Genomic DNA, 13,677 nt, shown 5'->3' with positions numbered 1-13,677 from the left:
AGTGACTGGCGTATTGTGACGAGCCAGTTGCTCGGCCACCATTGACCAGACGTTTTCAGTTGGTGAGAGATCTGGAGAATGTGCTGGCCAGGGCAGCAGTCGAACATTTTCTGTATCCAGAAAGGTCCGTACAGGACCTGCAACATGCGGTCGTGCATTATCCTGCTGAAATGTAGGATTTCGCAGGGATCGAATGAAGAGTAGAGCCACGGGTCGTAACACATCTGAAATGTAACGTCCACTGTTCAAAGTGGCGTCAATGCGAACAAGAGGTGACCGAGACGTGTAACCAATGGCATCCCATACGATCACGCCGGGTGATACGCCAGTATGGCGATGACGAATACACGCTTTCAATGTGCGTTCACCGCGATTTCGCCAGACACGGATGCGACCATCATGGTACTGTAAACAGAACCTGGATTCATCCGAAAAAAAATACGTTTTGCCATTCGTGCAATCAGGTTCGTCGTCGAGTACGCCATCGCAGGCGCTCCTGTCTGTGATGCAGCGTCAAGTGTAACCGCAGCCATGGTCTCCGAGCTGATAGTCCATGTTGCTGCAAACGTCGTCGAACTGTTCGTGCAGATGGTTTTTGTCTTGCAAACGTCCCCATCTGTTGACTCAGGGATCGAGACGTGGCTGCACGATCCGTTACAGCCGTGCGGATAAGATGCCTGTATCTCGACTGGTAGTGATACGAGGACGCTGGGATCCAGCACGGCGTTCCGTATTACCCTCTTGAACCCACCGATTCGATATTCTGATAACAGTCATTGGATCTCGGCCAACGTGAGCAGCAATGTTGCGATACGATAAACCGCAATCACGATAGGCTACAATCCGACCATTATCAAAGTCGGAAACATGTGGTACGCATTTCTCCTCCTTACACGAGGCATCACAACAACGTTTCACCAGGCAACGCCGGTCAGTTGCTGTTTTGTGTACGAGAAATCGGTTGGAAACTTTCCTCAATCACTACATTGTAGGTGTCGCCACCGGCGCCAACCTTGTGTGAATGCTCTGAAAAGCTAATTGTTTGCATATCACAGCATCTTCTTCCTGTCGGTTAAATTTCGAGACTGTTGCACGTCATCTTCGTGGTGTAGCAGTTCTAATGGCCAGTAGTGTATTTTCTCATTTTGAGGGCATTGAAGGCGCGATCTCCTTTACAGGCTAAAAAACATTTTAATTTTTATATAGTATAAAATATTTCCTTTTTTAAGACAACCGGTTTCGTGAGACTGCTGACAACTTCAGGTTTTACAAATCTTTTTATTGTAAAACATGTTCATTATACTTTGAAGCCTCATGTCAAGTTGTCAAGTGGATAAAACTCAGCGCACTCTACAAGTTTTGTCGTAACTAAAATATTTAAAAACATATAGCACCTTGTACAAAAGGTCATGTCCATGTGTATATCACTCACAGGTGCTTGTTACGTTACAAAAATACGGTACACAAAGCACCACTTTTCAGTACATTAACCAGATTAGACGATAAGTTAGTGATTAATATATTTTGTAACAGTAACCACAATTGCACTCTTGTTCAGCATACCACAGACGAGGACTTATCACATTGATGGAAGCTGTCTAAAATCACTTACACAAAAACAATCTGAAAGCGTTTTACAAATGATTCAGGTGTATGTACAAGGGTTGCAACGTTAAAACGTTCTTTTAGAAGTCGGGGAAGACATGCAAGCGGTCAATACTTGGAACAAAGAGGCGTAGGCCATTTAAGATAATGCACGTAAGAGGACTTGACGAGACGATCAACAGCCAAGTTAACGAATATTTGGAAATGTTATTTTTTGTATGTGGCGTTGTACAGCTTTTACGAAGGTTAAAATCTGCAGTATGAAATATACAGTTGTATCAGTACGTTTTATTAATGACGATCGATTTTGTTCTGAGGTCAGGCCGTCATCGAATCTGAGAGGTTTTTAAGACCCGGCCATAATCTGATCTTAGTCCGAAATCAGTCGTCATTAACAAAAAATACTCATACAACTGTGTACTTCGGGATGCAATTTGGAAGTATCTTTTCAGAGTTGTTTAAGAATGAACGATCACTTCAAACTAGTCAAACTAGGACGAGGCTACAAATTTGTCTTATTAGAATTTATACGAAGAATGTTAAGCACAGTTCACCAACGGAGGCAGTCATTAACCCCATGCTTGACCAGGGCTTGAATACCGGTAACACCCACCTCCGTTTCTTTTATAAATCTGACCCCCTCTTTGAAACAACTTCAAACGTCTGATGACGTTACGAACGAGTTAATGTGTAAAATATTTGACGTTAAGCTTGTAAATATTTTATGGTTGAAACTGCAAAATCCTAATTATGTTAGATTTATTATTTTCGGGTTATTCACCCATAGACTAATGAAAAAGCCAAAGAAAACCTTTTAAAACACAGAAGTGATAAGCCTTTTAGGCGTTGATACAAGAGCATTTTGAAAGTAATGCACTGTTTCAAACCACTTTTATTGGGTAGTTCTTCTCCTAAACTATGTATCGTACCATGATATTATTTTGTAGGCATCTCCAGTGATAGTGTACATGAATACTCTCTGCAAAATCAGTAGCGAATAAGTGTAATTGTAGATAGATAATAAATTAAAGTGTCATGGCTGATGTTGAAGTTTTACTGCAGCGATAGGGAATATGTAGGCGTTAAACTTTTTCCCTTCATTCGTTTGTGGGGGAAGGGTCGGTTTCACCGATAAAAACTTTCGAAAATGTTTAAAATTATGTATAAAGTTTTTTGGAAGCCACTAAGTCCCCCCATTCTCGAATACTGGATCAATAATGTGTGGGTAATTCAAACACTTAGCTCATTCTGATGAGCGATTAACATAAGATTTCTGCCTTTTAATCCGTAAATTATGACAAAATTTTTCTTTTAAATTCAGTCAATAACTGTATGAGACATTCAAAATAAATTTTTGATGCCCGTAGTGACCGTTAGAGAGGCAACTGTCATCTGGATATGTGTCATTTTAGACTTTTAGTCGTTTGGAGGCACCGTTCGCCCGTCTGATACCGTTAGCACATTTTTACGTAAGAAATGGAGAAAATTCAAACACAGAAGCTGCGCGCCTTGTCACAACTTTCCTTAATTGCCGCAAGGGCGTCACAGAAACGTTCAGTAAAGTGTATCGAGAGAGACGTCAAGGAAGACGCGAGGCAGCGCAAAGAGCCTTACTCTTGAAATTCTGGGAAACTACGCTCCAATACGGTTCAGGAAATATATTACATCCTCGAATTTATATCTCGCCTGATAGACGCGAGGAAAAAATTCGTGGAATTCGTACACAGGTAATCGTTCTTCCCGTATACTGTTAGCAAATGTAACGGGAAGGGAAAAACGATTCCAGTAAATACAACATAGAACATCCGCGAAGTGCAGTGTGGATATGTGCAGGAAATATATGTGTGTGTGAGTACGGGAGGTGTGTGTGTGTGTGTGTGTGTGTGCGTGTGTGTGTGTGTGTAAAACTGACGTAGCGGCTCGCCTTCGTCTTATATGAGATGAGCCTTGAATTTAATTAAATACTATTCAGTGGCTTCAGATCCTGAACACTACAGTCAATATTAATTCTGCTCGGGAAACCAACACTGTAAGGGAATTAAAAGATCCTCTGAAAAATTTAAGTTATTATAAAGTTCATACCTTGTCTCCTAGAATTGGCATCTAACTGCCGTCAATAATATTCCTCGGTACTGAGAATATACCAAATAATATCAAATAAGTCAAATATCACAAAATCGGTCGTTACGGAATCCTTCACTAAAAAGTTGTCAGGTTAGTATACGCTTCAAATCCGGATAAAACCCCAACATTTCGACGGTTTCCTCCATCATCCTCGTCAGGGGCTGAGTATGAGTACCGTGAAACTTGAGAGGTCCCCACCTTCATATCCCGAGGGCGGCATGTGAGTGAAGGACAACGGAAATCAGATAGACGACTCGACCATTCCGGCATTTCGGATAAATTACACCTGCCCCTGACTAATTGTAGTAACGAAACGTCTTACATTAATAGAATTTGATACTTCTTAATAAGGCATCTGACTTGGACGAATTTAAATTTAGTACATCTTCATAAATTCGTAATGGATCTAGCTTATTGTTGTAGTTGTGGTCTTCAGTTCAGCGACTGGTTTGACACAGCAGTCCATGCTGCTCTATCCTGTGCAAGCTTCTTCATCTCCCAATATTTACTGCACCCTACATCTTTCTGAATATGCTTAGTGTATTCATCTCTTGGTCTCCCTCTGCGATTTTTATCCTCCATGCTGCCCTCCAATACTAAATTCGTGATCCCTTGATGCCTCAGAACATGTCCTACCAACCGATCCCTTCTTCTAGTCAAGTTGTGCCACAAATTTCTCTTCTCCCCAATTCTATTCAGTATCTTTTTATTCTCTTCTTGTCCAAACTACTTGTCCATATTTCACTTCCATACATGGCTACACTCCATGCAAATACTTTCAGAAACGACTTCCTGACACTTAAATCTATACTCGATGTTAACAAATTTCTCTTCTTCAGAAAAACTTTCCTTTCCATTGCCAGTCTACATTTTACATCCTCTCTGCTTCGACCATCATCAGTTATTTTGCACCTCAATTAGCAAAACTCATCCACTACTTTAAGTGTCTCATTTCCTAATCTACTTCCCTCAGCATCACCCGATTTAATTCGACTACATTCCATTATCCTCGTTTTGTTTTTGTTGATGTTCATCTTATATCCTCCTTTCAAGACACCGTCCACTCCGTTCAGCTGCTCTTCCAGGTCCTTTGCTGTCTCTGACAGAATTACAATGTCATCGGTGAACCTCAAAGTTTTTATTTCTTCTCCATGGATTTTAATATCTACTATGAATTTTTCTTTTGTTTCCTTTACTTCTTGCTCACCGTGAACTGAAATTGGTACTTCTTTGAATCTGTGCTCGAAACAAGATGCTACGTTCAATGAATACCATCCATTTTCACCACATAAAAATGGACACTCAACACGATTTCAACACTGCTGACCACACTTAACATGAACAATAAGCTCCATTAGAAAAACGAGAATGAATTTAACTGAATTAGTTAACGTGTGTTTGGATGTGGGAAAGGAGGAAATAGAGACAACAGATTTCCTTCTTCTCATTCATGAGACAAATTATCCTTCCTGAATAACAATGAATGTGCGTTTCAGATGTTAGCGACATTATGCATTCCTTGAAGAGAAAGGAAAGCTACTGAATCGAAAGAAATTAACCTGAGCCTTGCCACCTGACTTCTTTGCCCTACCGCAGGTGAGCAGTACGTTGCCATAGCGAGTGACGGTACTGTGTCAGCGTGACCACAGAGACTGACGGTGGTCGGTGCGTGTTCTGCATATCAGGTCTGTGCTTACAGACTCGTGTGGCAATGGTTCAATCATGACTAAATGTTCCCTACGCTGAAATAATTTTCCCAAAAAACCATATCCAGTTTTAAATTAAAGAGGGAGAGAGCATGCGTCCAGATAACAAGCAAAACCTATCTTTAGACTTGTGCAAAGTTCAACACAAAGTGAAGAAAAACTTCTAACATAACGGTAAAGCGTATGATCCTGAGTGAAACTCCTGAATAAACTCACACTTAAAGCCACAATTCCCCGAGCACGGATCAGAAAACGAAATTTTTTTGAAATTCTTTTCCATTTTCCGTGATCATAACCAGTAGTCTGTCAGATGTTACAGTTATGAACAGAGCTAAGTCCGTCACGACTGAAGGTTAAACAGAAAACTTTCTAACAAGTTTGTTTGCATGGCCATCCTCCGCAGAAAGTACAGAAATACTTGTTTCGTAAATAAAACCGCCCTTTCCTGCTGCGGTTTCACTTATAAAACAAGTATTTCTGTACTTGCTGCGGAGGATGGCCACGCAAACAAATTTGTTATTCACGCTATGCCAGGCAGTCCCCTGTAAAAAAAAAAAGTGGCAGGAGGAAAAGGCGTTTTTATTTACAAAAAAAATAGAAAACGTTCTACTTAGCTATGTGCTAAGGCAGATGGCCAGTCTGCACTTGTTGCGTACCAAGCGGAAGTACCTCCTGTCCGTTTTCAGAGCAGCCGATAATCGAGATACTGGTAAATCTCATAAAGCAGTCCACGTGACTCAGAAAATAGCAGAAAGAGGAAGAATGATGCCAGACTCGCACGCTGTAAATCTATCATTTACAGCATGCATCTATCCGCCCCCCTGGTAGCCGAGTGGTCAGCGAGACAGACTGTCAATCCTAAGGGCCCGGTTTCGATTCCCTGTTGAGTCGGAGATTTTCTCCGCTCAGGGACTGGGTGTTGTGTTATCCTAATCATCATAATTTCATCCGCATCGACACGCAAGTCGCTGAAGTGGCGTCAAATCGGAAGACTTGCACCCGGCGAACGTTCTACCCGACTAGATGCCCCAGTCACACATTTATTTATCATGCCTCTCCCAGTCACAAGACAGAGAACAATGCAGAGAGTCTGTATTACAAAATGAAAGGAAAGGTCTGCCCAATGCCATGTGTTGCTTCATTTCATGCTTTGCTTGGGAAGTGTATCCTACCGTCTCCTTGATGTCATGGCGTTTAAGCCAATGAACATTTCTCTTCTTACACCTTGCTAAAGTCACGACGTTCTCACACTCGGTTCGGAATTTCTCTACAAACCGCAACACTAAATATTAGTGGTCGGGGGAGGAATTCCACCATCCCTATGCTAAAATTCTTAAGATTTCGAATACCAAGAGACCAATCTCACCAGTGTGGGGTGCGGAACAATCTTCCCCCTGCAATGCAGTGGAACAGCGATGAGAAAGCTCGTTCTTAGTTTTCGTCGAACATGAAGCCTCCTGTATATCTCAAGTGCAGAAACTGCGTTCTAAGTTGAGTAGCCCTTTGCGAACTCACAGTGTCTGTCTCAGTGGATGGTGCCGCTCTTCTGGATCTTCGTCTTGCATCGTTGTAAAGGCATATATCTGGAAGCCGGGGGCTTGCCGCTGGTGTCTGTTCCGCGAGAAACCTGCCTCCCCACTGAGCACTGGCAAAGTTTCCTCTACTACGAGGCACCTCACTGCAACTAAAAGCTGAGCTACAATTTTCGTAAGAAGTAGAAAGATGGTTACTAACTTAAGGGATAGAATAAGAAGGAGAAAATATATGCACACTCATTGACTAATGATAAGGGTGGAGCAAATAAAAGTAGCCTTGGGAACAGAGCTCCAGGGTACAAAGCAACACAGCAGAGGAAAGGAAATACGGTATTAACCCGACTATAGCAGATGCTGGAACTCACCACCATTCATCTTTTGGGACTAGTCGGCAAATTGCTGAAGGCAGATCGAAGCTGGACTGCTGGAATTGCTGCAATCTCATCCTAAATGTTCTGTCGAAGTTCTTGAAGATTGTGATGATTGTTGTGATACAACTTAGACTTGAGGGCTCCCCACACGAAGTAATCACACACTGACAGATCAGGTGACTAGCTAGCGTCACGACGAGACCAATCTCTGCTAACATCTCTGTCAGGCACGAAAATTGCGCAAATGTGCTGCAAGATTTGGCCGTTTGTATGGGCAGTTGTTCCATTCTATTGGAAATAACTGTAGGACTTTTCTCCTCCTTTAATGTTGCTACAAATGGCTTCAAAATGTTGGCAATATAACGCATTGAAGTCCGGGCCACTTTTATTCGCCCCACTCTGTACTAGTAACGTACAAGTTTGCTTAACGTCTCGATTTAGCGCTCTGTAAGGCACTCAAGAAAGGTAGCTTTAAATTAATAGGAATATGAAAAGTGGCGTGTGCATTACCGATGTATTTCAAGTTGACCGAAGTTGCGGTAGGATAGTAACCGACGTGTGTTTGGGTCTAGGGACGGTGGGATATTTTTGTATAGTCGTAGATACATACAATCGTTGGTGATCATAGTGGAGACAATGGGGTAATGGTATCTAGTTTTTGGATAGTATAGGAGGTAAGAAGGTGTTCGATGTGCGTGAGGAGAGGTGAAAACTTCATGTGACGGTCGAGGGTTCACGTGGGAGAAAGTAAACGGCTGTGGAATGTCAGATGGTTTGCATGGTTCAGGGATATGGAGAGACTTATATAACTTTGGTGGTACGGAGATCCACGCAACACTTCCACAGCAGCGGTAGGGTTAGATCAGGATTATGTACGTGTGGAGAATTATGGACGGTTGCAATCCCCAAGTTCGGCCTGGTGGTTGTTTTAGAAGGTTTACTGTATTATAGGCTTTCCGTTGGGCTGTTAGTAGGCACGATCTCAAGGTTAACAAACATACTATTAAAACGATGGTATAAAACCTGAGAGAACAATGATATCCAAGGGAATTTATGGCAAATATTTGCTAATAGCCAACCATAATTGACGGTCCATCAAAGTTAGTGAACCATTCAGACATAAAAAGAGAATAATAGTTACAACATTTTATGAATTTTAACAGTGAATGTATATATAAATATTAACTATGTGACCAACAGTATCCCGACACCTGGCTGAAAATGAGATACAAGCTCGTGGCGCCCACCATCGGTAATGCTGGAATTCAATATGGTGTTGACCCACACTTAGCCTTGATGATAGCTTCCACTATCGCACGCGTAAGTTCAATCAGGTGCTGGAAGGTTTCTTGGGGAACGGCAGAACATTCTCCAAGGAGTGCTGCATTGAGGAGAGGTATCGATGTCGGTCGGTGAGGCCTGGCACGATGTTGGCGTTCCAAAACATCCCAAAGGTGTACTATAGGATTCAGGTCAGGACTCTGCGTAGGCCAGTCCATTACAGATATGTTATTGTCGTGTAACCAGTCGGCCACAGGCAGTGCATTATGAACAGGTGCTCGATCGTGTTGAAAGATGCAGCCTTCGTCCCCGAATTGTTCTTCAACAGTGGGAAGCATGAAGGTGTTTAAAACATCAGTGTAGGCCTGTGCTGTGGTAGTGCCACGCAAAACAAGGGGTGCAAGCCCCTCCATGAAAAACACGACCAAATCGTAACAACACCGCTTCCGAATTTTACTGTTGGCACTACACACTCTGGCAAATGACGTTCACCAGGCATTCGCCACACTCACTACATGCCATCGGATGGCCACATTGTGCACCATGATTCGTCATTCCACACAACGTTTTCTCACTGTTCAATCGTCCAATGTTTAAGCTCCTTACCCCAAGCAAGGCGTCGTTTGCCATTAACCGGCGTGGTGCGTGGCATATGAGAAGACGCTCGACCATGAAATCCAAGTTTTATCACTTCCTGCCTAACTGTCATAGTACTTGCAGTGTATGCAGCGATGGTCGTTTGGTGTTTATCGGCGTGATGCGTGGCTTATAAGCAGCCGATTGACTATGAAATACAAGTTTTCCCACCTCCCGCCTAATTGTCATAGTACTTGCAGTGGATCCTGGTGCCGTTTGGAACACCTATGTGATGGTCTGGATACACGTCTGTCTATTACACATTACGAACCTCTTCAATTGTCGGCGGTCTCTGTCAGTCAACAGACAATGTCAGCCTGTACACTTCACTATCACACAGGAAAAAGTGGACCTAGGGATGTTTAGGAGTGTGGAAATCTCGCGTAGAGACATACGAGACAAGCGACACCGCATCACCTGACCACGTTCGAAATCCGTGAGTTCCGTAGAGCACCTTATTCTGCTCTCTCACTGAGGTCGCTGATATAGAGTACCTGGCAATAGGTGGCAGCACAATGCACCTAATATGAAAACCGTATCTACATCTACATCTACATTGATACTCCGCAAGCCACCCAACGGTGTGTGGCGGAGGGCACTTTACGTGCCACTGTCATTACCTCCCTTTCCTGTTCCAGTCGCGTATGGTTCGCGGGAAGAACGACTGTCTGAAAGCCTCCGTGCGCGCTCTAATCTCTCTAATTTTACATTCGTGATCTCCTCGGGAGGTATAAGTAGGGGGAAGCAATATATTCGATACCTCATCCAGAAACGCACCCTCTCGAAACCTGGCGAGCAAGCTACACCGCGATGCAGAGCGCCTCTCTTGCAGAGTCTGCCACCTGAGTTTATTAAACATCTCCGTAACGCTATCACGGTTACCAAATAACCCTGTGACGAAACGCGTCGCTCTTCTTTGGATCTTCTCTATCTCCTCCGTCAGACCGATCTGGTACGGATCCCACACTGATGAGCAATACTCAAGTATAGGTCGAACGAGTGTTTTGTAAGCCACCTCCTTTGTTGATGGACTACATTTTCTAAGCACTCTCCCAATGAATCTCAACCTGGTACCCGCCTTACCAACAATTAATTTTATATGATCATTCCACTTCAAATCGTTCCGCACGCATACTCCCAGATAATTTACAGAAGTAACTGCTACCAGTGTTTGTTCCGCTATCATATAATCATACAATAAAGGATCCTTCTTTCTATGTATTCGCAATACATTACATTTGTCTACGTTAAGGGTCAGTTGCCACTCCCTGCACCAAGTGCCTATCCGCTGCAGATCTTCCTGCATTTCGCTACAATTTTCTAATGCTGCAACTTCTCTGTATACTACAGCATCATCCGCGAAAAGCCGCATGGAACTTCCGACACTATCTACTAAGTCATTTATATATATTGTGAATGTTTTTGGGGATGTCCGGATACTTTTGATCACTTAGTGTACTTGTCTAAATGCCTGTCGGTAGCGACCGTAACGAGTAACGAATACATACGATATCAAATTTACTCCTTATTTTCACAGCACTACTTGTGGAACACACTTAATATTATGAGTCTACTTCTTTTATATACCACAGATCCTACTAGATTCTATTAGATCTTCTCTGCATAACAGAGCGAATTATATAAATTATTACCCCGATTAAACTGTAACAGATTACGTATGTTGAATTTCACTATCGAATATTTACACTGAGGTAACAAAACAAAAAAAAAGGTTCAAATGGCTCTGAGCACTATGGGACTTAACATCTGAGGTCATCAGTCCCCTAGAACTTAGAACTACTTAAACCTAACTAACCTAAGGACATCACAGACATCCATGCTCGAGGCAGGATTCGAACCTGCGACCGTAGTAGTCGCGCGGTAGGACTGAAGCGCCTAGAACCGCTCGGCCACAGCGGCTGGCTAGGTAACAAAAGTCATGGGATACCTCCTAACGTTGTGTCGGACCTATCTTTGCCCGCCGTAGTGCAGCAACACGACGCAACATGGTAGCAACAAGTCGATCGAGGTCCCCTGATCGAAAATCGAAACACATTTCCTCTATAGCCGTCCATAACTGCGGAAGGGTTGTCGGTCCAGGATTCTGTGCATGAACCGATAGATTTGATCGATAAATTTTCTATGGGATCCATGTCGGGTGATGTGGGTGGCCAAATCATTCCCTACAACAGTCTAGAATGTTCTTCAAACTAATTGCGAGCAGTTGTGACCTGGTGACATAGCGCGTTTTCCTCCATAAAAATTTGGTATGTGAATGGCTTCAAATGGTGTCCAAGTAGCCGAACATAACTAAGGGTTGGAACTTAAACAGTGGCAACTATTTGTTCACAACCGATACAAAAGAGTAACATGTTTGCACCTTTTACTGCCCACCAGCGTTGTTTAGAAGACGTGGCCAGCGATGTGGAAGGTGTAGTATACCGTTATCAGAATCTGTTCTGTTGATGGTGCGAATGGAGTGGTATACTGCCCGTCGAATCTCTGGAACAGTTCTGAAGCGAATGCTACGGAGTTGTTCCTTCATCTTCGTAATCAAATCAAAGTCACAAGGACTTAAGTCCTGGAGCATGGTAGATTGTACACTACTTCCCAGCCCCATCGACCGAACAGACCATCTACAGCTGGCGTGCAAAATGATGGGTGGGTTGCGCAGAAAGTGTAGCCGCTTCTTTCGCAACGCTGGTCGCAGGTGATGATCCAAATACGAACAGTAATACTGTGTATTGATGATCGCCGTGGAGGAACGTAATGCGTCTGGATAACACCATCACAGTCGTAGGCGGTAATCACAATAACTTTCACCATACTCGGGCTCTGACGCACTTTCGACTTCCGCGGCGACCCACAATGACGCTATTAGTTGGACTGGGGTTTCAGTTTTGGCTCGTACGATGTCGCCAATGTCTCATCCAGTGCTACGATACGGCGTAGAACCCTCTCTTCGCGCTCATAGCGCTCCAAGTGCGTCTGAGTAGCGTCGTAACGCATCGATTCCTACATTTCTGTCAAGTCATGCGGAACCCATGGTGATGCAATTTTTCTCATGCCCAGGCGTTCCTTTAGGATGCGAAGCAGAGTCGTATGCGCTAATCCGATTTCGTGGGCGAGCTCACGAATCTTATGGCGTCGATCACTGTCCACTAACGCGGCAACAGCATGCACTTCTTCTTCAGAGACGTAGGACGACCTGCCCGATGCATTTCTGCCACAGTTAGTCGACCTTCGTTGACGGCTTTTACCCACCGTGCCACTGTTCTGTACGGCAATGCAGAATCCCCGCACGCCTCTCGAAGACCTTGATGACACTGTCGTGCTGTACGACCTCTACCACATTCAGTCTTGATCCAACTCCGTTGTTTCTGTTCCGAAAACATAGTGACACCGTTACGTTTGACCGCTCGCTCACAATGTACTGTTTTCTTCTACTGTGCGCACGCCGGTGACGTGGGACGGGCGAGTCCATTTGCTTGGAGGTAAGGTAGGTATGTCAACAACGTGTGCTATGAGCGACAATAGCAGATTCCATTGCATAGTGTCTCCACAGCTGTTTTGCCACTATTTACGTTCCAACTTACGTATTTCAATGATCTTTCAGATGGATCCGGGGACCCAATCCATTCCATGTAAATACAGTCCACGCCATTATGGAGGAGGAGGAGGAGGAGGAAGAGGATATTAGTGTTTAACGTCCCGTCGACAACGAGGTCATTAGAGACGGAGCGCAAGCTCAGATGAGGGAAGGATGGGGAAGGAAATCGGCTGTGCCCTTTCAAAGGAACCATCCCGGCATTTGCCTGAAGCGATTTAGGGAAATCACGGAAAACCTAAATCAGGATGGCCGGAGACGGGATTGAACCGTCGTCCTCCCGAATGCGAGTCCAGTGTGCTAACCACTGCACCACCTCGCTCGGTACCATTATGGAGCCACTACCAGCTTTCAAATTGCCATGTGATCAACTTGGGTCCATGGCTTCGTGGGGTCTGAAATCGAGACTCATCTTACCAGGACACTATTTTCCGGTCGTCTATGGTCCAACCGATATGGTCACAAGCGCAGGAGAGGCACTGCAGGCGATCTCACGCTGTTAGAAAAGGCAGTGCGTAACCAGTTGTACTCTGTACAACGGACACAATTTGCATTTAACCACATAGATCAGTTCATTTCACAAAATTCCTCCCTTTCTGAAACTCGTTATACGAAATAAGTCACAACTTCTTCTCTTCTCCATTTTTTTCTTGGCGTTATCAAGTATGTCCACGGGGTTGACATATTAATCTTGATTAGGTGATGTTAGAGCGTGGGCGGATGCCCTTCCTGTCACCCTCCCACCCCCCCCCCCCACCCCTTCCCACTCCAGCCCCCTCCCCCGGGGAAAGAATTTGTGTACTCGCATTGTC

At 44.0% G+C, this 13,677-nt stretch overlaps 1 non-coding gene across 1 annotated transcript; it reads right to left on the bottom strand.

Moving 5' to 3' along the window:
• Positions 1-13,114: 13,114 nt before the first annotated feature.
• Positions 13,115-13,187, bottom strand: Trnaa-cgc. The gene has a single exon. It is a non-coding gene; the product is annotated as a tRNA-Ala (tRNA).
• Between the last annotated feature and the right edge of the window lie 490 nt (positions 13,188-13,677).

The sequence above is a fragment of the Schistocerca americana genome, chromosome 7 (assembly GCF_021461395.2).
Source record: "Schistocerca americana isolate TAMUIC-IGC-003095 chromosome 7, iqSchAmer2.1, whole genome shotgun sequence".
NCBI classification, from domain to species: Eukaryota; Metazoa; Arthropoda; class Insecta; order Orthoptera; family Acrididae; genus Schistocerca; species Schistocerca americana.
Note: the sequence above shows the minus strand (reverse complement) of the source record. Positions and strands in the feature narration are given on the sequence as shown.